At 48.7% G+C, this 27,142-nt stretch overlaps 1 long non-coding RNA gene and 1 other non-coding gene across 3 annotated transcripts; both read right to left on the bottom strand.

Moving 5' to 3' along the window:
* Positions 1 to 12,532: 12,532 nt before the first annotated feature.
* Positions 12,533 to 12,842, bottom strand: LOC150008022 (signal recognition particle RNA). The gene has a single exon (XR_016512107.1).
* Positions 12,843 to 13,504: 662 nt separating this feature from the next.
* LOC150008021 (uncharacterized) lies at positions 13,505 to 18,001 on the bottom strand. 2 transcript variants are annotated; one of them, XR_016511871.1, is made up of 3 exons: positions 17,690 to 18,001; positions 14,525 to 14,736; positions 13,505 to 13,785 (listed from the first exon to the last, which is right to left on the bottom strand). It is a non-coding gene; the product is annotated as an uncharacterized LOC150008021 (long non-coding RNA). The 2 variants fall into 2 exon arrangements; XR_016511872.1 differs by having other exon boundaries at positions 14,619 to 14,736.
* Between the last annotated feature and the right edge of the window lie 9,141 nt (positions 18,002 to 27,142).

Genomic DNA, 27,142 nt, shown 5'->3' with positions numbered 1-27,142 from the left:
AGTTAGCAAAGCCTGAGTTGTGGAAAGCCTGGTAGGTCTTTTCTAGAACACTTAGGGGTACTGTTAGACTTCGGGGGCTTGGCGGAGGTAGAGAAGGCCAGCAGTCAAATGCTGAACAAGATGGTCTATTGACTATGCGTCACGGTGGGCTGGGGTCGGGCAGACACCGGCAGCGAGGGGCAGGGCGGAGTGAGTTCTTAAGGAGCCCTAAGGCTTGGGGTACGTAAGCAGTACAGCACAGGCTAAATCGCCCCCTTGTACGGCCAGCAGGTTGGCGGTTGGACAGTTGCCATCTCCTGATAGTGGCCTGAGTCTAGGGCTGCTAGGGATGGAAGGGGAGGGGAGAAGTGAGCTGCCTCATGGCAGGCCTTTGTTTGGAATGGCGGGCTTTTGGAATGGTGGGCCTCAGCCTCACAGACACCTTGAAGGACACAGGCAGTCACTGGCGCCAGGGGCAGCAGATTTATTGGGGGTTAGGCAGTCCCTGACACCAGCAGCTACTGTGGGGGCTTGCTAAAACCAGGCCTGGATTCCCAGAACCCAGGTCTCGTGCCTAAGAGGTACAATTAAATCATCGAAGAGACGTTGCCCAGCTGTGCACCTGGGCATGCACAAGCCCAAGGAAAATGTCACCACTACAGACAGGGTAATTCCTGTCAGGGCACAACTGCCCCCTCAAGCCAGGGGCGAGTTAGCTTTTCTGCAGCCTGAAATAAAAACTTCTCTCAATTCCAGAGGTCACCCCCTTAGCAATGGCCTGGGAGGTGTGGATGACGATGCTACCTTTCCAGGGTAACACCAGAGTAAGGGAAGGAAAGGGAAGAAGAAAGTGTTTCCTGTTTAGCTTTGGGAAGTCTTGATTCAGCATCTTAGGCAGAGATGGTCCCCATGGACGCCGGCCACTTCTCTTCCCAGGCGATCCGATTTGGAGGTCTCCAGCTGGTGTGTGAAGGATCAGCAAGTGAGCCTTCTTGATTTGAGATGTGCACCCAAGGTTCAATGCCTTCTAGTTCTGCAACAATGTCAGCGATCCCCAGGGCTGTCATCCTCTAAGGAAGCTTCCAGAATACCCGTCACCAGACTCCACACTATAACCAGGAGGATCACCTAAATTGGGGTCTGGGAAATCTTCTTATCCTGTAAATATTAGGCTTGAGCATCAGATATTAAAGACTGGTAGTAGCTGGTCATACTGGTCAGAGACAGCAAGGGAAGAGCACACAGTTACATACCAACAGACACTGGTCTGCCAGCGACTGTCCCGTGATCGCGTGTGACGTGCAATCACATTTTCTAACAGCTCCTTACTATGTGCAGAGATCGAGGTAAACAGACAAATAAGAAAGAGAGAAGCTCACTGCCTACTGTAAGAGAAGGTGGAACCAACAGTTATAAAAACCGCGTGGAGATACAGGACTGGCACTGGGCTCAGGGTGTCGCAGGGCATGGAGGCGGGTTTTAATCCCTCACTGCCACCAACGCTAGCGTCTCTTCCGGGCACTGGCTCACTCTGCCACGGCTTTACATGGAGGCAAAACACGAAATGTCCCCGGGGCCTGGGCACTGGGTCTCCGGAGAAGGAGCACTGTAGACAGGGACCCCAAGAAAGCCGTCTCCCTTTCCTGAGCACAAGGTGCGGTGGAGCACACCCCAGCAGCACCAGCTACTCCTGCATTTGGTCAGATGCCCTCCCCCACCCCTCCCCCCACTATTCTGCAGATAATACTGAGAATTCTGGATGTTGGAGTTGGAAAAGAAAATGTAGCACACACAGCCTTCTTTTGTAGCTGAAGAAATTGCCCCGGCAGTATTCCTTGTTCTTCCTACTTCACCGTTTGTTCTCACTAACAAAACTTAACTGTGCTGGGTCATTAGCGTGGTAAGTGATAAAAACATAATAATGTGTTAATGAAGTCCCAGAATGGTGTTAAGAGCGGGTAATGACTTAATGCGCTCCTAGGGTCATTTACATTCTATAACAAAAACTTCTTAAACACCCTTAACAAAAAGACAAAAACGCAGGGGAGGCATGTGAATGCTGCTGCCCCAGTGGACTCTCACCGGGTGCTGAAGGGCTGCTCTCAGAGGGGAGTGAGAGCTTCTCCAGTTTCGCCGTCCAAACCCAGGTCGCTGCCTCCTTGGCCTCCTGTGAATGCAGCTGGCCCTATACCTCCAGATTCTCCTCACGTGGGCCAAGCGGATGTATGATCTAATCAGAAGAAAGGAGCATGTGGGAGACAGTGGTGATGACGGCATGGGGACACCAAAGAAACACAGGACCGGGGGATGAAAATCCTCCATTTCTTTTTCCTCATATTGGGATTTGAAATTATTTCACAAGCGATGTAAGGTAGGTAATACCAGCTGCACATCAGAGATTTAGATCAGTGATTTGGGGTCAGAAACCCTGGGGACATCAAAAGATGGGCAGTCTGTTCCCAGTACTGCTGCTGATGAGCTAGGACCCACCTCCTCAGAACAAGTAGGCTGTGTTCTCCAGTCCCCTGACCTGACTTCTCCGCACTGCGTAAAGGCCCACCCAAGGAGACAGAGATGCTGAAATTCAGCTCATGCCCAGTTCCCCAAGCCCTGAGTTATGGCCAAGACTATACCAGTCCAGAGCAAAAAGCACCTTTTTTATAAGTGGTCCGACCTAAGAAGTATCTGTTTCTAATTTGAACAAGGTCATATGTAGGGATAGGGACATCTGTCTACCTCTTTCCTCTCTGGAGGCTACACAAGACTAAACCGATGCTTTTGGAAATCAGTAAGGGACCCTCCGTACCTTCAAGGGCCCGTGCAACACCATGCCAAACGAAACACTGTACTGAATTAAAAAGAACAGAACGGAGAGGAATCTCCCTCATCCTTCCAAACCCTTTAAGGAGTGTCCACTGTAACCCCTTCTGTTCAACGTTGCACTGCCAGTCTTAGATAATGCGAAAAGGCAAGAAAACGATACAGGCACAGGGAGAAGTAAAACTATATTTGTAGATGACATAATGATAAACATAAAAAATGAAGAGCAAATTATTAGAATCAGTAAATAAATTCATCAAAGTCACTGCCTTTTAAGGTCAATATACAAAAATCAATTGTATTCCCATATATCAACAAAAATTTGAAAATGGAAATATTTAAATATTGTTTATAATAACATCAAAAATATAACTATCTAGGACTAAAACTAAAAAAAAGAAAAAAAAGAAAGAAAAAAGTTTCCAGTCTTTATGCTGATAACTGTAAAACTTTTCTGAGAAAAATTTAGGAAGAGTTAAATAAATAGATATTCTGACAGAAAGAAGGAAGGGTAACAGGATCTATATGGTGGTCATGTTTCTCCATTCCACTTGAAGTGATAAAGTATTGGTTTTAATGAGACTGTGAAGTGTTAAAATAAATATGTACTTGATCATCCCTAGAGCAACCACTAAAAACATATACAAAGATATATATATTGAAAAACTCAGTAGAAAGTTAAAATGGAAGGCCTTGACCAAGTAGCTCAGTTGGTTAGACTGTCTTCCCGATATGCCAGGGTTGCAGGTTTGATCCCCAGTCAGGGCACAAGAATCAATCAACGAATGCATAAATAAATGGAGCAATAAGTCAATGTTCCTTTCTCTCCCTCTCTTCCCCTTCTTCTCTCTCTAAAATCTATACATAATTTTTTTAAATGAAAATGAAATGCTAAAAAAATATTCAACTGATCCAAAACAAGTCAGGAAAAAGGGAAATAAAGAAATGAAACACAGAGGGAACAAACAAAAGAAATACTAAAATTTAAAAATAACCTAAATCAAGACATACCAATAATTGTATTAAAAGAAAATGATCTAGGAGAGGGATTTCTCAGTTTTTCACGGTCTTTGTTGCAACTATTCAACCCATAAGAGGAAAGCAGCCACAGAAGACTTAAACAAATGAACATGGCTGAGTTTCAGTAAAACTTTATTTATAAAAGCAGGCAGCTGGCCAGATTTGACCCACAGGCATAGTTTGCTGGCCCCTGGTCTAAACATAACAACGAAAAGACAGAGATTTTTTAGAGTGGATAAAAAACAAACAACAACAAGAACAACAAAACAAGACCGCCCTGGCTGGTGTGGCTCAGTGGGTTGAGTGCCGGCTGGTGAACCAAGAGGTCGCCGGTTCGATTCCCTGCCAGGGCACAGGCCTGGGTTGCGGAACAGGCCCCCCGTTGGGGGCGTGTGGGTGGCAACCAACCGATGTTTCTCTCCCTCTCTTTCTCCCTCCCTTCCCCTCTCTCTGAAAATAAATAAATACATAAATACACACATACACAAACATGACCAAACTATATGCTGTCTACGAAACAAAACACACACACAATTCTGTGGCTAGGTTAGTATCAAACAAAGTACACTTCAGAGCAAGGAAAATAACTGGGGACAAAGAGGGGTGGTATTGCTGAAAGACAATTCCCCAATGGCTCTCACATTTCTGAATGTCTTATGAGCAGAGACAATGTCTTGCTTGGATCTGGATCTTTTCAAGGACACTGGTATAGTCAACAGCACTGGAACTAGAAACAGTGCCTCCACCTAAGCAAGGGCTTGGTTTGTTTTAACTCCAGTGTAATAACGATAATGTCTCCCTTTGGAGCAAAGGTCAGGAAGGCTTGCTGCCCATTAATGAAGATATGAGTGCCCTTAACCTCAAGGATTCCCTGCTGTGATGCGACCCACTTCATGCGCAGGTACCTTCTGGTCCCCTTCACATTTTCTAGTAGGAAATGGGGCTCAAGGAACTGGTGATAGTGTGGCTATGGCTCTTACAGCCAATAAAGTCCTGAGTCATTGGCCACGGAGCTGGTGTCTTCTGTCAGCATCCATGAAACAACAGGCTGACTGGTTGGCCTGCAAGGACGGTAAAACCTCAGACCTTTCACGGTCCTTGCTGTGTTATCAACAAGGTAACACAGACATTCTAAACATGTATGCACCTGACAAGAGAGCTTCAAGGCACCTGCAGCAAAAACTGAGAAAACTGGAAGGAGGAATGGACAAATCCATAATTACAGGTGGAGAACTCAACATTCCTCTCTCAGTTGTCAACAGAACAAAAAAGGAAATCAGCAAGAACACAGAACTTAAAAACACTACCAACCAACTCACCAGATTGGTATTTGTAGAATATTTCACCTACTACATTCTTCTTCAGGAACATTCACCAAAATAGACCATACCCAGGGTTCGTAAAACAAACCTTGATCAATTTTTCAACACTTGAAATAATTCAAAATATGTTCTATAACCAATCTCCAAACTTAAATATTAATCAACAGAACTTCGGGTCTCAGCTCTCTTGGGAGCCCAGTCTTAGAAGGGCCCCACACGTTCATGGGTTTGGTCTCCAGGAGCCCCACCACGGTTTCAGGCAGGGAATGGAAATGTAACCATTTTGAAAAGCACCCAGTGAGGTTGCCGTAACAAAGGCCTGCTCTGTACGGGAACCTACCTGAGTCTTATCTGGTTTGGAGTAATGGAATTTAGCCAGCTCCTACCTCTTGAGCCTTCTTTTCTCTTGTAAGGGGATTAAAAATAAAAATAAAAAAAGGCTGAGAACTGCTTCTGAAGGTCACAGCACAAGGACTCAGGCCCACTAAAAACCTGCGACTTGATCATATAGTCAGGGATCACCTGCCTTTTCTCCAGACCTTCCCACCACACCACTGGGCCTCCAGGATAGATAACAGGGGATTCCAACTGAGAGAGCTAGCTGCAGAACAGATTCTATTTACGGAGTTCTTAGGAAGACCCAGAGACAACAGGGGAGCACCAGAACACCAGGAAACTAGAAGAAGCCTCTAGTTAGAGCAAACCATAATCACAGGCCAACTCCTGGGCACGTTAACGTAAGACTTCCGCCCAAAGCCTAATTACCCCGGTTCCTACCGCCGGACCCGTCAAGTGCAGCGTGCAACAGAAAAATTACAGGCGTGTTTAAAGGCAAGAAAGAAATTACAGCCTGAAGAGACAAGGCCAGCATCAGAACCTGACTCAGAAATGGAGTTTGGAATGATCAGATAGGGAATTTTAAATAACCACGATAAGTTAAGGGCTACAGTGAAAAAGTAGACGTGCAAGGTAGGTAATAAGCGCACAATATGGCCAACCGATATTTCATAAAGGTACAAAGTCAATTTAATGGAAGAAAGATAGTCATTTTAATAAAGGTTTTATACCCAGAATACAAGAACTCTCAAACTTCAACAGTAAGAAAACAACCTGATTTAAAAGGGGGAGGCAGGGGGCAAAATGCTTGAACGGGTCTTACCAGTGAGAATAAGTGTATTCCAGATAAGCCCACAGAATGATGCTCAACAATTCAGCCTTCTGGGAATGCACGGTAAGACCATGACGAGATGCTGCCATCACCTCTTAGAACCTGAAATGGAAACAGTGATAATCACACGTGCTGGTGAGGGTGCAGGGCAGCTGGAACCCACACACATTGCTGATGGGAACGCCAATGGTCCTGTCTGGACAACAGTTTGGCATATTTGGATAAAGTCACGCATGCACACGTGACCCAGCAACCCTCTCCTGGGTACTCAGTCTGGAAAATGAAAACATATGTTTATACAAAAACCTGTACACAGATGTTTATAGCAGTGCAAGTTATGATTGTCAACAAGTGTAAACCACCCAAATTTCCTTCAACAAGAGAATCAACAATGGTACATCCATATGATAGACAGACTAGCACTGAGTGAGAAAATGGAATGGCTATTAATACATGCAACCACATGGATGAATCTCACAGGGATTATGCTCAGTGAAAGAAGCCCCACTCAAAACTCTACCCGCTATATGATTCCATTTATATAACATTCTGGACAAGGCACAACTACAGCAACAAAGAATAGATAGTGATTCTCTGAGGTTACACACAGCGGGAGGATATGACTGCGAAGGGGCAGCGCGAGCGAATCTGGGGAAGTGACAGAACTGTTCGGGATTCTGCTTACAGTGGTGGTGACGCTGAATACACATGGGTTGAATCTTACAGAACTGTAATGGTAATGTATGTTGATTTTAATTTATTTTTTAAAGATGTTATTTATTTTTGAGGGAGGGAGGAAGAGAGGGAGAGAGAGAAATATCAATGTGAAAGAGAAACATAGATCAGTTGCCTCTGGCACGCGCCCTGACCTGCAACCCAGGCGTGTGCCCTGACTGGGAATCGAACTGGTGACCTTCTGCTTTGCGGGATGACGCCTACCCAACTGAACCACACCAATCAGAGTGTATGTTGATTTTTAAAACAAAATGAAATAAAGGTATCATAAGAAACTGAATAGGCAAGGCACAGACTGGGAGACTATATCTGTGATGCCTACCAAAGACTCATATCCGGAAAATATAAAACATTTCTAGAAATCATAGGGAAAAGATGGATGAGCCCATTAAAAAACCAGAAGACTTGAACAATCGATTCACAAAAACTTAACCAAATGGCTAATTGGTTATTAAAGGGGTTCAACATCATTATTCATTCGGGAAATACAAATGAAAAGCACATGCAAATATTGCTACATACTTACCAAGAATTAAAGACTATTCATGTCAATTATTGGCAAGGGTGGGAAGAAATTAAGTTTCATAAATTGATTCAGCTTTTTGTGGGAACTGCTAGACAGTGTCTATTGAAAAAAAAACATACATCTATCCTTTGACACAAAAATTCTGCTCAACAGAATTGAGTCCATTGAGTCCATTTAGTCACCAAAAGACCATATGAATGTTCACAGCAGAGTCATTCGGAATAGCCAGACTAAACATGCCCTCGATGGCAGAACGGATAGACTAATTTGTAGTATGTTCACACAATAGAATACCACCCAGCAATAAACAAACTGCTGATACATGCAATGCCATGGATGACTCTTACAGATAGCATCTGGGTGAAAGAAAGTGCTTGATAGCAGACAGGCAAAATGGGTATTTAGTAATAGAAGTCGCAACCGCGGTGACCTCCGGGGAGAAGTACTGACTGGGAAGGAGCAGGTGGAAACCTGGGGTTATAGAAATCTTCTGTCTTGGTCCGGGAGCGGATGACCGCGTATACACCCACAAACCTTCGCCCCGCTGTCCTTTTTAGGTCTGTGCAGTGAGTATGTGTAAGTCACACCGCGGTTAGGAAAAAGGTGAGAAAGAGGAACGACTGAGAACGGAAAGTACGGAAAGAACGGAGGGAGGCAGATAAAAGGAAAATGAACATGATCACGGCGGGGGCCTCAAACATCCTTTTTTAAAAAAAAAATCATTTACTTATTTATTTTTAGAGAGGGGAAAGGAGAAAGAGGGAGGGAAACATCACTGTGTGGTTGCCTCTCACTCGCGCCCCCAACTGGGGACCTGACATGCAACCTACTCTTGTGCCCTGACGGGGAATCGAACCAGCGACACTTGGCTCGCAGGCCGATGCCTCAAACATTCTTTATTGGGCATGTACTGTCATCTCCGTCTTAAAGGTGGGAGCACTCCCAGGTCTGCTGATGTGTTCAGGGTCGCAGGGCGGGTGTGGGTCCCGAGCAGAGGCTGCCACCCACGCGTGTACGATGCCAAAGCCTTGTTTTTTCCACCTGCTGGCTCCAAAGTCACCCGAGAGCCGCCTTCCCCCGACTGGAGTACACCTGCCGGGAGGGGTGTCTATCTCATCACCGTGGTCTCTACCGGGCGTGGGCCCTGCTGTCGCCCACCCCGCGGCGTCAGGCGGCGGGAGAGGGTAGAGCCGCGTCCGTGCGTCTCAGACGTCCCTCCGGGGCGCAGCGCCGGCCGCACTGACATCTGCCCCGGCGCGGCCAGGACTCCCCGCTGGACACGCGGTTTCTCCACTCTTCGAACGCGGCCTTTGATTACGCAAGCCACGGGCCGCGGGCCGCGCTCCCTCCGAGGCGGAGGCCAGCGCGGAGAGGGGCGAGGACTCCCGCCCCGCCCGAGCCGCGGCAGCGTATTCGCACAGGGAGTCCCGGTTCGGTGAGAGTTTTGGAGAAGAACCTGCCGACCCTCCCCGCCCACGTCAGGCGAAAACAGGTGTGCGGGGCCCGCCCAGCCCGCTCACCTGCGCGCGCAACCCCACCCCTGCGCGCTGCTCCGCGCCGGCGGCGAGGCGCGCGCGTATTTATATGCTGCTATTTTGGTAGCGCACGCCGATTGGTCGCCGCGAGTGACGACACGCTGGAGCGCCGCGGGGCGGGGCGACACGACCTCCGGGGGGAGGACTGCGCCCGCGGCGCCGCCGGGTGAGTGGGCGCGCCGCCCGGGAGACGTTGCTTCCCTGGCCCGAGGCCCCGAGGCCCTGAGCGACGTTGGGGGCGCGGTGGGGTCTCTGTTCCCATTCTTCAGTGTGTCGGTTGGGCTCCTTTAATGAAAGAGCCCGTGTGGCCGAAAAGCGTTGCTGAGAATCAAGCGCGCATGATTCTGGGACTGCGCTGCTGCTGGATGGCGTCGCAGGTCTAACCCGCCACATGGCAGAAGCGCGGCCCGGCCTGACCAGACGCCCGCCCGGAAGCGCCGGCAGCCACCTCTGCAGACCCGCCTTTCTGCCCTTCTTGCCTCGCCCTTAGCCAAGTGAGATCGCCGTGGCCTGCGCGATTCTCGTCCGGACTGTCGCCAGGCCTCCGTGCCTCCCTTCCAACAGGGCTGTTACCCACCCTGCTCGGAAACCAGAGGGGCCAAACGCTCTTCAGACGCCTCGGAAGGGTCTCATTCCCACCGCATCCCCACATGGTGATCGGAGCCAGGTCTGACCTTCCCGGGATTCTGGCTGTCCATCGGTCAGGCGGCATTACCGCTGAGTCTCCCGGTTCTTCAGTTTCTTTTGGTGACAAGCCGGTTTTGAGCTTCTTTGGTGAAAGTTACTGAATAAATACCAAATGTGATTCCGAGATAGCGAAAATTCTCATCGGACGTGAACAGATAAGCAAAAAGGACCATTCGAAGCCACTCCCAATCGCTTGGGAATTTCCTCCTTGGAATCACAAAAATCACTTTTGGTCGCAAAGCCCATGAAGGCCTGCAAGGTCTTCCGAGTACACTGCCTGGAAGCTCATTGGCAAAGGTGGATGCGCAAAAAAAAAAACAAAAACAAAACGTCAGTAGCTATTGAACATGAATAACATCAATAAAAACGGTCATTTATTAAGTCTTTTCAATGTCCCAAGCCATGGTAAATGCTTCACAGGTGTTTTATTTAATCCTTACAAAATCTCCACAACTTGGATACCATTATTACACCCATTTCACACAAAGGAAAACTAAGGGCCAGAGAGATGGAATAACCTGACTCTATGTTAGCGTGATGGCAGTGCCGGGATTCATGATGCGAGGTTGACTGACATTTTGCGCCCTTAACTACTAAGCTTTGTATAGTTGCTTTTCTCCTGTTCTGCCTTATCTAATTGGAAATTCAACCCTAGACTGGCACAAAAGGAGTTGAGGTCAGTCAGTAGGTGTTATAAATCATCAGAAAGATATTTGTCCTGCTGCTGGCTTAAAAAAAAAAAAAAGGATTGCTACTAAGGGAAAATAATGGTGCCAAGGTGTCGTAACAATCTGCACTTCCCCCGAACAGCAGACCACATTAAACCCGCAGTACAAAGTGGAAAGATTTTTGATTCTGTTGTGTTCGATGATATGGAGACTGGACTGTTTATACAAAGTGGCTGCACGTAGATCCACTGGTTGGTTAGGAACCAGGAAGCAAACTGGTCATAGGAATGACCGTAGAACTTTCTGCTCCCCTTTCTCCCACAAGCTACCAGAACTATCTGCTGATTGTTCCAAGTACACGTACAGTAGACACTGCAGTGGGGACTGCGTTGGAGCCAGGCAGGCCAAGGGGCCACCCTCAGCCTACCACTCTCCCCCTGTTTAATGCTGTGTGAGTTCCACACTTTTCTGAACCTCGTTTTCTTTCTCTGTAACCTACTTGGCTACTTTTTCTGTAACCTACTAGGTGAGATATAGGAAGTTCCTGGATTAGTTTGCGGTATACATACATATTCAAAAATATTAGTTTTTTTCTTGGTCCTTCCCCTGAATGTTTAAGAGAAAGCATGTCGCTGTGATGACTACATCTTTGTTGTTTCTTTGGTGGAGCTACATTGACTGCACTGAATTTCACAGTCACGTAGGAATTTACATTAAGACCATTTATCATAACTTTAAGTACCCTACTTTCAGCAACATCATTTTCAAATATCAGCTTCCATTTTAGTTGAGTCTATCATTCATTTAATAACTAGTTTACTGAAAACATATTAGGTATAAGACGTTGGTTATTCTTTCATAGCGTCGGCCTGCGAGCTAAGTGTCGCTGGTTCGATCTTCCAGTCAGGGTACATCAGAGAAGGAAAACTCTGACTCCAAAAAACCTCCGCTGCCTTGCGGCATACCTCTTCAGGGGAAAGGCTAAGGGAGTAAACCCCGACAGAAAATCCGGAGCCGGAGTCCCTAAGGCGGTTTGACGTTGTAGTCAACACCGGCAACTCCTGCGGCGCACCTGAACCCAAGCTGTATTGACTCCGTCTTTCCCTTGGACCCTTCAGCTGCGAAGAGAGGGGGGGTCTGCTGCATGGGCAACAGCAGACCCTCCATATTACCCTGCCCAGGCTCTGTAGCTTCAGCGTCATCACAAGATGTCGATTCAACACGGGAGGAGACAGATACCATGTCACTCCCGAGTCGGACTGCACAGCCATTCTCGGCGGTGCAGATAGACTCTTGAGAAGCTACACCATCGTCTCTCGAGACGGACGGCTGCCGACGACGATTCTTTCATAGAGCTTTCTGAAGACATTTCAGCAAAATAGTCTGGATCACAAATAGGCGTAGACTGTACTTTTAAGGTAATAATAAACTGTTCTTTCTCACGGGTCCCAACCTCAACTCTGGCCATAATTCTTAATGAAAATCACTTAGTGTGGCAAGATACACACATGCACACAAAAGGAAAACAAACAATACTAAGAATGGAAGTGGGATTAGCAAAAATTGAATTAGTTTTTAGAAAATATAATTTAGGGGATGTTCACTTTAAAAGTCACTCATTGTTAATTGATCTTGCATAATCAATTAACAGATGGTTTTCATCACTGCTAGTCAAGCAAAGGGACACTTTCAAGTCCCTGTCAGTATGAAGTTATAAAATCTGCTGTGTGTAGTTAACAGAGAATATTACTACAAAAATGAAAACTTTGCAAATCATTACATATCCAAATATAGTTTAAGTGAAATGCGTTTCCAGAAACTTGCGAAGCATTAAGTTTAACTAAATAGTTTGAATTTAAGTGGAGCTATTTTTTCCTAATTCAAAAGTGTGAGATTTAGGCAACATGTACCTGGTGCCCAAAAACTTGTTTGGATTGTTTGAGTCAGTCAAATGAGCAGCCAATTCAATAGTAAGAAATTAGACAAACTCCCCTTTTTTAGACCGCATTAACTTATACCTTTAGATTTAACAGTCTTTAATAGAACTTATATCTTAGGAGTGGGAAATTATCATATAATTATATATTGTATAATATGATTTGAGAAATTAGTATATAATGTAAGATTAGTTATTACAGATCAGCATGGGAGTTTTGACCTGCTCTGTTTCTGACCTGGGCTGGTTCACCCCTCCTTAGGCAACCTGGTAGCCCACCCCCACAACCCCCCCCGCTCCCGTGAGGTCACCATATTGATGCTGAACTTAGTGCGGGCACCCGATCAGCATAGCACACTACAGCCCAGAACTCCTGGACTCGAGCCATCCTCCTGCCTCAGCCTCCCCGGTAGCTGGGACTACAGGCGCGTGCCACTGTGCCCAGAAAGATTAGTTGTTACAAATAACATAAGTTATTAGCTACAAAAATAGTGACATGAATAGATGCTGGATGCCAGTGTAGTTCATTCTAATGGTTTTGATTCATTCTTTTAACTCCTTTCACTGCAAGGAAGAGTGATTTAGGGTGTTGTTGACTCAGATTTTTGTTCTTTCAATAAAGGGCTGCTTTTGAAACCCTTCCTACCCCAACTTTCTACTCTTTCCCCAATACATCTTCTGTTGACAAAATGGAGGAACCAAACAGTAATAGGTAATGAAAATGCACCTCTCCTAGTGTTAAGAAAGTGGATACAACCACCCTGAAGCCTGAAACAATGAGAATCTACATTTTAAATGGCCCCTTTGAAACGTTCATTCAACAAATAATTCTTTATCTCTCCGACCCAAGCACACAAGTAATAAGAATAGGTCATGGTACCTGCTACGGCTGGTTCATAGTCTAGACGGGGTGAGAGGTGAAGAAGCAAATAATGCAGCTGAGAACTAATTACTGCGATGGAGGAATTTAACTATGTGCGCAAGGGCGTAGAGGTGGAAAGGGCTCTGGAGAATGCAGGCGACACGGAGCACAAGGGCTCAGGAGGTGGGAGTATTGGTGGGAGAGGAAGGCAGTCAGAACACGAGAGCAACGCTAACGTATTGGCCCACCATCCTGCAGGTGGGCTGGAGCCGAAGAGAAGTTAAGAGAGTATCAGAAAAGCTGCTTCCTGGAGTCTGCCACCGGCTCTCCGTGGGGCACCAAAGGGAGGAAAATGGAAGACTCGGGTCCGCTGTACGGCTCTTCTGGCTGTGTTATTGCCGCAACTACTTGCCATGGGAAGGTATTGTATTGTCTCCTGCTTTCTCCAGATTAGAATTTCATGTGAACTCGTTTTGCCTGACATCATCAGTCATGTTCTCTGATAGTAAGCAAAGGGTTCCAACAACCTGGAAGATAATTACCATATTTAAAACATGTAGTATTATAATATATTTAGACTTGGCCTTTTGTTGGAGGATTTCTTACTGGCATTGCTTACTTTACTGTGAAATACATGATGGCAACTACTTGGGAGTGTATAATGGCTCGTTCAAGGCCCTAGCCAGTGAGTCTGCATTCCAGGATGCCATAGTCACTAAAGGGGCACATTCTAACATAAACACTCTTGGCAAGATGTAGGCTGAGTGTTCTGGACAAAAGAATCAGCAGAGCACAAGAAATGCACACCATGGACTGAACACCTGACAATCGGTTCAGAGGTGCGTGTGAGCTAGGAAAGGTGCTGGGTACTGATTCTGCAAGAATGGCTGTGTCCAAAGACTATGTAACTTAAAATCCATCAGAATGAACTACAGAAATGCTCCCAGCCATTCGCTGTGCCTCGCATTGTGGAATCTTAATTATTCTCTCCTCAGTAAAACTAAGGAATTATACCACATTGGGTGGATCTGGGTGGGATAGCCCATGATAGTAGAAATTTACCGCGGGAATCCTAGGTATGCTGGGAATGCAAGATAAAGTCAGCAATTATTAGTGACATTCACATAGTTTTTGGTCCCAGAGCCCTCTCCAAAGCTCACTTTAAATGACAGAGATCAGTGGCTGAAACTTTGTGGTGATTGTCATGGGAACTCTTAGCTAAAGGGAGAGAGATACATACATACATATATACACACACATACATACGTGATAGATAGGGTAGCTTCACCAGGTGCTTGGAAAACCTGTTAGGAAGGAACTGGTTCACACAACTCAGAATAGGTTGTCAAGATGGGCAGACCTTGAAAGCCTGATGTCTGGCTCTTCTCTGGAGGTTTCCCAGCCATTCTCCGAGGACTAGAAGTTTCCAAGGGGCTGCCGGTGACATTCATCCTAGACTTGACCACATAACAGCTCACCTGCCAGTAGAAGTATACCTTTCAGAGTAATTACTCAATTAAGGTATTTTAAACTAGGTGTTCATGGCTGAAGTTTCTGGTAATAAGGTGGATGATCTAAATTGAAAACACTCTCACTGCAAAACACCTGAAAATACTGGATAAAATATAACAAACTTATCTTTAAATACAGATATAAACTAGCAGGACCTGATAGTCTCAGTAACCTTGCATTGGGGAATATTGATTATTGGGGTTTGGGGATTTTAGGAATTTCTACTTTATTCCAATGGATAAAGTTTGTCATAAAGTATGTCAGTGAAAAGCGAAACAGATACATCAGAATTTCTGGGTCAGCTTCTTAAGCTGATCCATGTTGCTGATGTTGCTGAATCACAAATATAAAGTATATACAATTCATCATATTTCCCATTCTCAAAACAAAGCAAGGCTTTCCTCCCTTGGGATTGGTGGCCCACAAAAGGTGTGCTGAGCAAGACAGTCGCCTGGCAGAATCAGGAGAGTGGTTTCATACAAAGAGATTGAACAAATATTGAGGATTGAACAAATATCTTGAGGATGATGGGAGTCAAGTTTTTGAAGAGTTATAAATACGGAAAGGAAAGAAGCTAAAATGAACCATGTAGTATAGCATTGGAATTTGAGTTATTAAGATGTACTGATGGTTTTCAACATATGTATATATGTATGTATACATATATTTTTGCCTTTGAGAGAGCCCAAAGCAGTGATACCCCCAACAAGGAGCACACCTAGCATCAAATCTTAGATTCTGAAGCCCATTCTCTACTAAAAGCAGACAGGGTTCCCTGATTCCAGAGCTGAGTCAGGGAACTAGGAGATGCACCTGGAATATCTTGTTGGCCTGGAAAGTAAGGAAGCACTCAAAGTAGAATTGACATAAGTCAAAAGGACTCAGAAGCTAACTTGAATGGGCTCCCACTGGCCAAATCTGGGGCAATTCCAATATCAAAGTATATAATGATAGTAAAAGATTATAAACCTACTGAATAAAATAGGAAACCATGAATCCATACTGAAATAGATAGATAGGTAGATAGGTAGATAGAAGACACAGCTTAATTTATAGTAGTATGCGAACCAATAAACGTAGGTGGAATGAAAGAGAAAATCACCCTTTGGTAACCATCATAGTAATAATTATTTTAAGGAAGAAACTTCAATGGGTGCTAAACCAAGTGAGTGAAAGTTTGGTGAGGAATGAGATATTTGTGTGGTTTCAAATAAGTCCTTATTGAAAACAAAGAGCAAAAAAGTAAGTTTGTGGTGGAAAACCTGACAAATACCAGAGGAATCAAGTGTCAAAGTTCACATCACTGGTGAGCTTGGCAGATATGCCAAGTCCAAGAAATGCTCTGTGCATGACCGGTCCCAAAAATGGCCCAAAATGGCATCAAGAGTTGACAAATATATGAATCTCTTGATGACATGGACCCCAAATTCATGAAGACCCTGTGCTTTGCCAAGAAGCACGATACAGGCCTAAAGAAGATGCGGGCCAGCATTGCCAAGGCCAAGAGTGTGCATGCCAAGGCTATCAAAGTCCTTGTAAAGCCCAAGGAGGTCAAGCCCAAGATTCCCAAGGGCATCAGCTGCAAGTTTAGTGACTGGCCTGCATTGCACATCCCAAGCTCAGGAGGCTTGCTGGTGCCCGCAGTGCCAAGGATCTCAGGCTCTGCTGGCCAAAGGCTCCAGCTCCAGCTTCAATCTGCTTTAGTTCAGGTTCCCTAAAGGTGCTTAGGCTCCCCCAAAGCCCTGGAGTAGAGAGACTTCCATGTGCCAATGTCAGGACAGGACAAGCGTCTTCCTGGGCTGCTGTCTGCATGAAGCTGGTATCCTCCTGTGCTATCTGTACAAACAAACCCAAGGCCAGCAGCTGTCAAAAAATTAATGTCACTGGTACTTGACAAATATTATAAGGTGCCACCTGAAAGGATGCAGTAAGAAGATGAAATTCCTACCAGAAATGCCTAACCTGAATCTAATTACGAAAAAACATCAGACGCACCCAAGCTGAAAGCATTCTACGAATGAACTGACTCTGTAACCTTTGCGATGTCAGTGTTTTGGGACACACAGGAAGATTGAAGGAGACTCAAGAAGTTTAACAATGAAAGAAGTGCCTAATCCTGGGTTGTGTCATTTGGCTACAAAAAATATTATCTGGACAACTTGTGAACCCTGAGTGGGGAGGGTGGCAGCTGGAATGTGCCGTTGTTGATGTCCTGGCCTTGAAGGTTAAACTGTAGGAGGCTGTCCTTGTTTGAAGACCATATACGCTGAAGTTTTAGGGGAAAGGGGGAATGATGCCCGCAGCTTTCTCTCAACTTGTTCCAAAGTTCATTGGATTATTCTTACAACATTTTTGTGTTGTTGAAATCATTAAAAAAATACAAAAACCCGAGGACTTCAAGCATGCTGGGGCTAATAAGTTTTTGCTCCAATTGCTACGAATGTTCTTTAAACACGTAGCAGGCACCCCCTGGGTGTGATGCAGTGTGTTCAGGCACCCTTCCTGAACTTGTCACCGCCCCACTGGAAAAATGGGTTCTGAAAAGTCTGGCCTGGCAGCAAAAATTTACTTTTGAAATCAAGTGTCTAATGAAGTCAGAATCTGTGGCACAATAACACAAACCCCTTGTTCTTTCCAGTGAAGCATCTTTCCTGTTATAAGCCATGTAGAGCCATGCTTATTGCCAAAGCCCGTCTTGCTTGCTGCTCAAGATTAATGTCATTTCAAATTAGAAATATACCTGGAAAAGATCCAGGTTTTATTTATGCCCCCACCCCAAAAAATAATACACAATTATGAATTTAAAAACTGGCACAAGACCCTGGGAGGGGACCATACAAGTAAAGGGCCCTGAAACTCAAGCCCCAGCTTCTTCTTGGTAAATCCACGTGTGATTCTGCCTAAAGCAGACAGACCTACCTTGTTCTTGAGAATCAGGAAGTGCAGTCACTTCCTCTCTGGTGGTATCTTCTAAATCTGTGTGAAGCAAGATTCTTCTGGGACGCTTGTCTCAGGGTAAACCTAAGCCTTTCTTTGGGAACCCCTCCAGGCACCCTCTTGGTGTCAACACAGTGTCCGCACTCGCTTTTGCAGGACATCGCGTTCGGTGGAAATCCAAGTTCTCACGGGTTGTTAAGCAGGCAAACCCACGTATTTGGGGCCGTGTTTCATAGGCAGACATTATCATAAGGCCGCAGGGAGCTGCTGTGGACGTCAGGTGTAATTGGCAGGGCCAGTCTGAGAAGGCTACAGGGTGCGCAGCCGCTGGGCCCCTACTGCAGCGTTGTCCTCGCCCATCCCGCGCAGGGAGCGGCCCCTGCACAGCCAAGCCCGCAGAGGGTCTGGGTGGGGGGCGCTGCACCAGATCCGACAGACCGCCCCGACAGGGACCCCCTACGCCTCCTCTTCACCTGCGCCTGCACACCCCGCCCCACCTCCCGTCAGGACTCGGTCCCGTCATTGGAGCCACGTGGCCCTCAGAAGATCGCTCTCCCGCCGAGCCCCTCATTGCCCGCAGGACAAGGTTCTGGCTCCTCGGGGGGCACTGGGGTGCCCGCCTGGCCTCCGCTCCCCCAGCCCCGCACCCGCCAAACCAGACTGCTTGTCTCCCCGGGGAGGCCGCGTCCTTTCACGCCCACCCCTCTGCTTTCACATCCTTCGCTTGCTGCCCGTCCTGCCCTGTCCCCTGCTCGCCCTGTGCAGACGCCGCCTCAGCCCTGAAGACGCAGCCCGTCGTAGTCCTTTCAGGCTGTGCTCACAAAACGCCACAGGCGGGGTGGCCGTGAACAGCGGACCTCACTTCTCAGGGCTCCAGAGGCGGGACTCCAAGGCCAGGGCGCCAGCGTGACCGCGCCCCGTGGGTGCTGTCCCTCAGGCCCGTGCCCTCCCATGGTGGAGGGGGCGGGGGGGGTCACCATCATGGGGGGGGTTATTTCACATGAACTGGGGGGGACGCACATTCAGACCGTAGCGCAGCCCATGTCCCCTCCTCTGTGAGGCCTTCCGCCCGGTCAGGGGCAGGGGCAGGGGCAGAGTCAGCGTGGCCCATGTGCTGCTGGGGCGCGGAGCCCCGCTCCTGTCCTGCCCCGTCACCCCCAGCTTAGTCACAGGCTCCTTGTCAGCCTCCCGCGGCCCGCGGACGCCCAGAGGCAGGGCCGCGTCTCGCTCGTCCCTGCACACGCAGCACCCTGGCGCTGTGCCTGCCGCACGGCTGGCGTCCCGTTGTTCCCGAGGTTTCGTTATTAATAATATCAGCACGCATTCTGTTTACTGACCGCCTCTCCGCTGCCAGGGCAGCTGCTAAATGAGCCGGTGAACGCAGCCGCTCAGAGGCATCCAGGGCTGGAGGAGAGGGTGGGGCCCCCTCCCCCCAGTAAACGAGTGTGAGGTGACTCAGTTGTCATCTCGGATTGAGGTGCGGGATGAGGAAGTCCAGGCTGCTAGACTTTGGTCAGTCAGAGGTCGCTGTGGGGGCCTCCGGGGAGGCCGGGGCTGGGACGGGGTGGGTGCGCCCCGAGCCTCAGGAGGGTGGGGCACGCGGAGGCTCCGTGGGCGTGGGACTCTCCGGGCGTGCCAGGGAGGGGAGGGGACAGCGCAGCTCAGTGAGGACGGGTGGCCTTGTGTCTCTGCACCTCTAAAACCAGGAAGCACCTTTGCAAGCTGGCCACATCCTTGAAAGAGCAGCATCAATGCGCTACAAATGGCCACGTAAAAACTTTATCATTTCTCATAAAGCCCACGTGAGGAAAACACAGAGCACGGCCAGCTGGCCTTCCGACCTTGAGGCTGTTTGCCCTGCCCTGTTCAGAGAAGGGGAGGAGAGGAAAATAGGATTAAAAATGCCAGAGACGTTGGAAAATAAATCATTGCTGTTAAGGTTCTGCCCATTCCACCCACATTCACAGTTGCCCGTCCAGAGGTCTGGCCTCGCCGGAGCCTGGCAGTGCCAGATGCCCTCCGTTCATCTCTTGGTTTGTCTCTGCAGGGGAACTGTTTGGGGGAAGCGGATGCACACCTTCTGCTGAACGTGCCTTAGTGGCTACTGGCAGCACAGCTCCTGGCTGTCGTGGAGGTGGCTGTGGCGTGTGGCTTAGCGGGCCCCCATTGAGAAGCCCCAGATCAGAAAACCTGACATCAGTAACCCCATCCTGAATCCGGTAGCACCTCGGGTTAGAACGTGTCCTGTGTGCTGTGACAAATAGAGAGAGTCTGCCATATGGTGATGTGTCAAGGTAATGATGGGTGGCTTAGAATATGTTTGAATAACTTTTCCACCCGTAAATTTGTCCTGAGTACCCTGAATACTTTCCCCTGTTTATGACCCGGAGCAGGGACAGTCTCAGGTGATCCTAGGCCCTGGGAATGAGAGCTTCTGTCCTCTTGTCAAGATCATCAATTCACCTGTCCATCCCAACACCGCGAGCACCACACGTGGGGAGAACCAAGCTTCTGCCTCAACCAGGAGCCACCTGTTTTGAGAGGTGTTGGCACAGGACTCAGATAAACAGGGGACACACCGCTCCTTTGACTCAGCTATTTATAACTGTAATAATAATAGTACAGACAAGTATTCTATTCACTGCTTATGCTGTGCCAGGCCCTATAGTAAGCTCTTTATATACCGTCTCATTTGGCCCTCACCCCAGTCCTATGGGGTGGGCATTGCCTCCCCTGTCTTTCAGGCCTGCCTCGTCTCCCAGACACTGAACAGCGGTTTCCGAGTTCCTCACTTCTCCGTCCGTTCACCTCCCATAAGGGGACCCGCTCGGTTAATCCTGGTCCTGGAGGAGAGGCAGCTGCCATCACCATGGACGTCCTTCAGCTCACAGGCTGCCTTACTCTTTACTCTTCTCCCACCCAGTCCCACCCCCAGGACCCATCCCAACCCCTCATGCCCCGGCGAGCCTCCCCCGATTCTACCCACCCCTCCCGCGTCCCCTGTAGTGCCCCCAACACTAGGTACTCGAAGTGCCATCCATGGGCCCACAGCCATGGCACTGACCGGGAGACACGCAGAAGCGCAGTCCCTGCCCCACTCCCGCACTCTGACCAGTCCCCAGAGGACCCCAGTGCGCCTGGCCGCTCCGTAATCTACGTCTTCTCCGCTCAGCCAGCGTCCTGTGGCTCTGGAGCTGCTGTTCGTCGTGTGGCCCTTTTCCTTCTCAGAGAGGTCAGAAGTGAAACGTGGGTTTGCCTGTCACTGGGGACGGCCCAGGGTGCCTCCAGGGCACAGACGTGGGTCCTTGCCCCAGAGTGATCACGTGGTGAGCCCTGCTGAACGGCAGCCTGACCCTCAGTAGTATCCCAAGGACGCAGTGGCCTCAAAGGCACCACCTCCCTTGGCCTTCGTTTGGGTCCTGGAGGACATGTAGGGCCCTGTAGGGAGGTTCCTGAAAAAATGACACTTCGATTTTTCTAATGCAGAAAGAATCCAGCCCCACTCTGGCGTTCTTCCTGCCTGCTGTCCGCTCCGACTCCACCTCCCAGGTGTCCCCAGGGCAGCACCCTTGGCAGCACAACAGCAGAGACCAGGGCAGAGGGCACCACCCACTCCGGCCTCTGCCATTTCAGAGCCTGCTCAGGAGAGGCCTGGTCGAAACCCCGTGGCCACCTCCCCGAGTCTTTGCCCTTCTCTGGGGCTGTCCCTCCTCTCAAACAGCTCCCTCTTGTTTTACTCACCTTTCTGACGTGTGTGCCAGCCCTGAAGGAAAGCTATATATTTACTTTCTCACTTCCTGTGGGCAGGGAGGGGCCGCCCGGGCTGCTGCTCTGATTCACTGTGGGCGTGAGGGCCTGGCGGCAGGGAGGGGAGCGCTGTGTGGTCTTGGAATGCAGGTGTGGGCTCCACCTTCAGGGGTGTTTGCTGATAAAGGAGAGCTGTGGGGGACAAGCCTGTTACACAAAGCACACGGAGGGGGTGCGGTGTCTGTGGGACATGTGTGTGTGTGGCATGTGTATGTACGTTACGTGGCTGTGTGTGTGTGTGTGTGGTGTATGACCACCCCCACCCCCACCCCCCAGAGGAGAGGGCAGTCTGTCCTGGCAGCCTTCGGCTGGGCAGCTGTGCAGAATGTTCTTTCTCTCTGATGAAAGTCAGCATCTCCTTGGGTGCAGCCCTAGGCTTGCCCTTGAGGGGCTGTCCCTCCCCTGGGCAGTGCTGTTGTCAGAGAGCACTTTGCCGGGCTCCTGCGAGGGCCAGGCCCAGGCTTTCAGGGTGCAGGTCTGGAAAGGCGGCCCTCAAGTCCAGCCTAGGGAGGCCGGCTCTGCCAGCGCAAGCCCAGCTCAAGGACAAGGGGGCTCCGGGCTGAGCCGCGCTTGAGTGTTAACGCAGTGAGCAGCGCACCCGGCCCAGCCCAGCATGGGCCCAGGAGAGCGCAGACGTGGCAGGTTCTGCTGGTGGAGAGTCTGCGCCTGGTGTGGTGGCGCTGCACGCGCTGGCACGTGCGTCCCCTCTGTCTCAGCTGGTGTCACGAAGGACTGAGAGAGGGGAGTGTGGGCTAGCCTGTCCAGTTTCCGACTCAGTTCTACCAACTACGAGGTGCAGAGTCCTGAGGCAAGTCCCTTACCCTGTCTGTGCCTCGTTTCTTCCTCTATGAAGTGGACAATCATGACATCCGCCTCATAGGGCTGTTGTGAGGATCAAGGGGATTGATCGTGTGAAGTGTATGAATAGTAACCGGCATGTGGTGAACACTCAATAATAGCCATTATTCTTTGGAAACAAGAATCAGCGTCTCAAAGGGTGGCAGGGATAGGGGTGGGGAAGCGCCTTACTTCTGAAGCCCACGAGACGAGGTTCACCCAGAGATTCTGCTACGCTTTCCGCAAGAACAGAAAGCCCAGCGCCCGTTGTCAGAGGCGCGTTTTTAGGTGGTGCCGTGGCTGCAAAGCCCTAACTGTGCTGCAGGAGACCAGTCCCCCTAGAGAGAAAGAGGAAACCTGGGGGCTGGTCCTCAGGCCTCTGCACTTTTCCACTTTTAGACTTAACTTGATGGGCTCTTGAGATTGAAAGAATATTAGCATTCTGAAACTATAGCCAAGAGTTTTCAATTGGTATTTCCGTGTAAAACATGATTTTATGCAGGAAGGGCAGGTTTCTAGACTAAGCCTGTCTAGATGCCTGTCTCTTTTTACGGTGGCTGTGATACCAATCACCGCTCCACTCCTTTCGGAGCCTGACTTGAATCTACTTAAAATTCCTGTAATTGGAAGAGGCAGCACCACATTAATCTTTGTGCATCCGTCCACTCCTCTACTCAACAGGCATTTAGGGAGCAACTACTCACTACAGGCCCAGTTCTGCATTAGGTGTTGTTGAGACTGTATGGATGCAAGGGATCAGGGCCCCGTTTTGGGGGGACCATCCCCAGCGCACAACACGCATACCCTGCACCAGGGTAGAATCGATAGAAGAAGGACAAGTACAGGAGCTGTCACTACGTGCTCACATCAGGATGAGCTAACTGGTCTGAAACTGTGCAATCAAACCCTCTAGCATTTCCGAACGTAGCCACGTTGTTCTCTGCTGAGAAGCTCAGGGGCGCAGTCACTGCTCAGCGGGAGGAATTCCGTCACAGGCCAAACAGTTGTAATCAGCCGAGAAAAGGAAAGAACCCTGTCTCCTTGGGCAAATGATTTCTCAGGTGGTGACGGAGAGCAAACACAAGAAGTCAAAACCGGAATGGCAGCCTCGTTCATGAACACTGTTTACTATTGAATCACGAATTAGTGTAAACTGCATGCGAACATCTCGTACCTAGAAAATAAACTGCTTTCACGAAAGGAAAAGGCCACTCCAGTCCTTCAGAGAAAAGGGGTTGTTGTCACCAGCAACCTGCTGCCTAGCGACCAAGCAGCACCGCCTTACCCCTTTCTCCCAGTCCTGGAGTCACACAGCCTCGCCCTCTGGCTCACTCCTCCTGACTCACGGATGCAGGTTCTTTCCACAGCACCTGTGGTCGGAATACCTGCATCTGTTCCCAAGACCAGTGATGACAAAGTGCTGTCAGCTGCTAGGGATGTAATCACATGGTCAGAGCCTGTGAAAAAGCCCCGACAGAGTAAAACAAGGGGACCCCTGGGCTGGCTCCTGTGTTTGTTTGAAACTATACTGGAAGTTTCTCAGGAGTGCTGCTTTTTTGCCCCTCGGCCAGGGGCACGAGGGCAGCCGCTCTCCTCTGGCTGTCGCCCTTAGGGTGAAAATGGAATCATGCAACCCAGCGCTTCTTTTCAGATTCTAAGTCCTGGCAAAAACCCCAGTCCGTTTCAATGCCACATTCATTTCGCTGCCCAGCGAGTACTATGTCAAAATGAGCGCCTCCTCGCCCTTTCAAGTGCTGTGTTGGGGCAGAGTTGCTAACCAACACTCTATGGAACAGAGTGTATTCAGCGATGTGACTCACAGATAAGTGACTTTACCCTCCTGGACCTCAAACTGGGCGTGCGCTTGTCGTAGGTGACTCAGAGCTTAACCCTTCCAGGTATGGGAAGCTCCTCTCGCCCTCACTGTCCACCGAGTGTCACACGCTTCGGAGGGGTGGCGAGGGCTTCCGTGGGAGGGCACCTGCGGCTGGGACGGCGGCGGGGCACGGGCTCACCTCGTCTCGGAGCTGGAGTCACTGTTTCTCCATGTGCTCCCGCTACCAACGGGGGCACTGGTTATGGGAAAGTGCGAACTTCAGCAATTCGATATAAAAACAGGAATAACACATCTCCAGCAACGTAGGTAGTTTTACATTCAAGAAAAAGCTCAGTGTTCCATGGGATTAAACATGTCATTCTAACCCACTGGCTACCTACCCTTTTGAAACAGACATTTAAAGTGTCTTTCTTGTCAGCATTCCGAGGTCTTGAGCCTCTAATGCCTGCTGAGGCCTGGAGAGGAGGGAGAGCCCTGAGCACCCCGCTCTGTGGGCGGCTCACAGAAAGGCTTGTGGGTGTTCCCGCGGCCAGCAGGGCCACGGGGCACCCACACGGGTACATTCAGCTCCAACCGTCAAGGACATGCCCCCCAGCTTCTCTGTCATACAGTGATTTGTCATCTCCTTCCAACCTTTTTTGTTTTATTTTATTTTTATTTACTCTATATTGCATTTTGGTTCCATTACCATTTAGTCCCTATCTTTTCTCTGCTTAAGATCAGTTTCGACAAGAGCCCAATGACATGTGGTAACAGCAAAGGCACCAGTATTGAATTCGGGCTCTGAAATGTGGCTATACTTTCAATACTGCTAATGAGACCTGATGATTTCTGCAAGAATTAAGAAGAATCTGGATCATAAGCTGACCCAAGATAAAGAGGATGTAGTATTTTTTTTAATTTTCTCAAAAATTTATTTGTTTGTTTGTTTATTTATTTTTAGAGAGAGGGAAAAGGAGAAAGAGAAGGAGAGAAACATCACCGTGTGGTTGCCTCTCACGTGCCCCCAACTGGGGACCTGACGTGCAACCATCATGAGCCCTGACTGGGAATCGAACCAGCGACACGTGGCTCACAGGCCAACGCTCAATCCACTGAGCCATAGCAGCCAGGGTGAGAATGTAATATTTTTTAAGAGACATTATTACTGGAATACTTTTACGTTCACAGAAGAATTGGAGGGAAAGCACAGAGATTTCCCACATCCCTCTGTTCCGGCACATGCACAGCCTCCTTCATTACCAACATTCCCGCCCTCATGGTACATTTGCTGCAACTGATGAACCCACACTGACACATCATCATCACCCAAAGTCCACAGTTTACACTGGGGTTCCCTGTCGGTGTCGTCCGTTCTGTGGGTTTGGACCAACATGTCATGACCTGTGTCCATCACGATGGCATCATACAGAGCAGTGTCACTGCCTGAAACGCCCTCTGTGCTCTGCCTGTCCGTCTCCCCTCCCAGCCCCTGGAAACCGCTGATCCTTTTACTGCCTATAGTTTTGTCTTCTCTAGAATGTCATATAGAGGGATCGTATAGCATGTAGTTTTTTCAGATTGGCTTCTTTCACTTAATAATATGCATTTAAGTTTCCTCTTTGTCTTTTCATGGCTTTGTAGCTCATTTCTTTTTAGCAGTGAATGATATTCCAATGTCTAGATCAGCAATTTTCAACTGGTACATCACAAGATATTTTAAAACAAGCAACACCTGACTATTGAGTCAGAGCACTGACCTCTTTTCCCTTAGGTTGTCAAATTAAAAAAATCACAACAGCCAACACAGCAATAGCCATCAAAATTATACCTGTATTTTTTGTCAGATCGGCAAAAAATATATATCTTTTGGCGTGCCGCAGAATTTTAGTAATTAGTTTATGTGCGCCCTGAGATGGAAAAGGTGGAAACTCGCTGGTCCAGATGGACCACAGTTTATTCATTCACCCACCGAAGGACGTCTTGGTTGCTTCCAAGTTTTGGCAATTGTGAATAAAGCTGCTTTAAGTATCCACATGCAGGATTTTGTGTAGATATAAGTTTTCAGCTCCTTTAGGTAAATGCCAAGGATCACAGTCCCTGGATTGTGTGGTGTGAGTGTTTAATTAGTTTTGTAAGAAATCACCTAAGAGTCTTCCAAAGTGGCCGCACCGTTCTGCCTTCCCCCAGCAGCGAACGAGGCTCCTGTCCCATGTCCTCACCCGCATCTGGTGCTCAGCGTTTGGGGTTTGCGGCATTCGAATAGGTATTCACTTTAACTTGCCTTCCCCTGATGACATATGATGTGGAGCAGCCTTTCATATACTTACCTGCAATGTGTGTGTGTGTGTGTGTGTGTGTGTGTGTGTGTGTGTTCGTGTTCTTCCATGAGGCGTCTGAAGGGTTGGCTCATTTTTTATCAGGCAGTTGGTTTTCATATTGTTGAGGGGAAATTGTTGTGAAGGGTGAGTCAGTCTCTTCATCCCCTGAACACCCAGCTGTGCAGCTGCGCCTGCAGAGCCCAGGGCTCCTTGATGCTCCACCTCCCAGAATTGTCCTCGGCCAGCGCAGAGGCTCAAGGGCTCAGGGGATGCCTGAGAGACCCAGGCTCTGCACCCTTCCCGCTGGGTGACCTCAGGCAGGTACTTCCCAGCTCTTCTGCTCTGGTCTTTTCCATAAAAACTAACATCACAGCAGTCCTTGTGTCTGGACTGAATTGCACAGATAGAATAACGTAGCATCACCAGTGCCCAGCACAGGGCCTGGAGGAAGGGGAGAGCTCAGGAAGCACTCCCCGGTGTGAGCAGGAAGCGAGCTGTGCTCTGGAACTATGGGGCACAGCTTGGCGTTGAGAAAGGAGCGCTGGCCAACTGGGTTTGCGTATTAGTTTGCTAGACATGCCATAACACAATACCACAGACTGGGGCTTAAATCACACCTCTATTTTCTCACCGTTGTGGGGGTTAGAAGATCAA

The sequence above is a fragment of the Furipterus horrens genome, unplaced genomic scaffold, assembly GCF_987537825.1.
Source record: "Furipterus horrens unplaced genomic scaffold, mFurHor1.1.pri manual_scaffold_6, whole genome shotgun sequence".
Taxonomy (NCBI): Eukaryota; Metazoa; Chordata; class Mammalia; order Chiroptera; family Furipteridae; genus Furipterus; species Furipterus horrens.
This window is presented reverse-complemented; position numbering and strand designations above follow the sequence as displayed.